The following is a 2,092-nucleotide window of genomic DNA, read 5'->3' on the forward strand; positions in this document are numbered from 1 at the left end:
AGGTCCAGGTCCATGCCCGATGTGAGTAGCAGCAGGGCCAGCGCGCCCAGGAGCACATCTTTTTCGACCGTAAAGGGAGACAGGAGGCCGACTCACTGCCTCGGCTAAATGCAGAGGGAATTTCAGCAGGGCCAGGGCACAGGCATGGACCTTTTTCAGCTGTAAGGGAGGCAAGAGCAAGGTGCGATGTAGGTCCCCGGGGCCTGTTGTCGTACCATAGGCACGAGTGGTGTGTGTGTGTGGCAAAGAGTTTCTGCGCAGTGTACCAGGGGCACGGGGAAAGGTTGTTGTACCATAGGCACGAGAAAAGTTGTCGTACCATAGGCACGAGAAAAGTTGTCGTACCATAGGCACGAGTGGTGTGTGTGTGTGGCAAAGTGCTACTGAGCGGTGTACCAGGGGCACGGCGAAAAGTTGTTGTACCATAGGCACGAGAAAAGTTGTTGTACCATAGGCACGAGAAAAGCTGTCGTACCAGGGGCACGGAGGAAAGTTGTTGTACCATAGGCCCGAGAAAAGTTGTCGTACCATAGGTACGAGGAGTGTGTGTGTGTGCAAAGTGCTACTGAGCGGTGTACCAGGGGCACGGCGAAAAGTTGTTGTACCATAGGCACGAGAAAAGTTGTTGTACCATAGGCACGAGAAAAGCTGTCGTACCAGGGGCACGGAGGAAAGTTGTTGTACCATAGGCCCGAGAAAAGTTGTCGTACCATAGGCACGAGGAGAGTTTGTGTGGCAAAGTGCTACTGAGCGGTGTACCAGGGGCACGGCAAAAAGTTGTTGTACCATAGGCACGAGAAAAATTGTTGTACCATAGGCACGAGAAAAGTTGTCGTACCATAGGCACGAGAAAAGTTGTCGTACCATAGGCACAAGCAGTGCGTGCGTGCGTGCGTGCGTGCGTGCGTGTGTGTGTGTGTGTGTGTGGCAGTTCTTCTGCGCAGTGTACCAGGGGCACATTTCAATGTGCTTTCTGGAGTACCAGGGGCACGAGGATTTTGCCAGTGGTGTTCTGCTTTGTTAGTGGGAGGGGGCTTAAGTGTGGGTCCCCGGGGCCTGCTGGAGGTCCAGGTCCATGCTAGATACGTGGTACAGGGTAACTGCAGGAGGGGGGGGGGGGGTAATGTGGGTTCACGGGGCCTGCTGGAGGTCAAGGTCCATGCTGGATATGCGCTGGATCATAACTGCAAGAAAGGAAAGCTAGTGGGGGAGTAGAGCAGGGGAGTATGTGGGTCCCCAGGGCCTGCTGGAGGTCCAGGTCCATGCTAGATATGTGGCACAGGGTAACTGCAGGGGGGGGGGGGGGGGGGTAATGTGGGTCCACGGGGCCTGCTGGAAGTCAAGGTCCATGCTAGATATGTGGTACAGGGTAACTGCAGGGGGGGGGGGGGGGTAATTTGGGTCCCCGGGGCCTGCTGGAAGTCAAGGTCCATGCTGGATATGCGCTGGATCATAACTGCAAGAAAGGAAAGCTAGTGGGGGAGTAGAGCAGGGGAGTATGTGGGTCCCCAGGGCCTGCTGGAGGTCCAGGTCCATGCTAGATATGTGGCACAGGGTAACTGCAGGGGGGGGGGGGGGGGTAATGTGGGTCCACGGGGCCTGCTGGAAGTCAAGGTCCATGCTAGATATGTGGTACAGGGTAACTGCAGGGGGGGGGGGGGGGTAATTTGGGTCCCCGGGGCCTGCTGGAAGTCAAGGTCCATGCTGGATATGCGCTGGATCATAACTGCAAGAAAGGAAAGCTAGTGGGGGAGTAGAGCAGGGGAGTATGTGGGTCCCCAGGGCCTGCTGGAAGTCAAGGTCCATGCTAGACATGTGGTACAGGGTAACTGCAGGGGGAAGGGGGGGGGGGGTAATGTGGGTCCCCGGGGCCTGCTGGAGGTCAAGGTCCGTGCTAGATATGTGGTACGGGGTAACTGCGGGGGGGGGGGGGATCTAATGGGGGACTAGATCAGGTGAGGATGTAATGGCCAGTTCGACAGCAGCACATCTTTTTCGACCGTAAGGGAGAGAGGAGGCCGACTCTCTGCCTCGGCCAAATGGAGAGAGATTTTCAGCAGGGCCAGTGCGCCAGGAGCACATCTTTTTCAAC

This window comes from Rhamphochromis longiceps, linkage group LG13 (genome assembly GCF_057381845.1).
Source record: "Rhamphochromis longiceps isolate RC_006_pf linkage group LG13, R_longiceps_female_GT1.1, whole genome shotgun sequence".
Classification (NCBI taxonomy): domain Eukaryota; kingdom Metazoa; phylum Chordata; class Actinopteri; order Cichliformes; family Cichlidae; genus Rhamphochromis; species Rhamphochromis longiceps.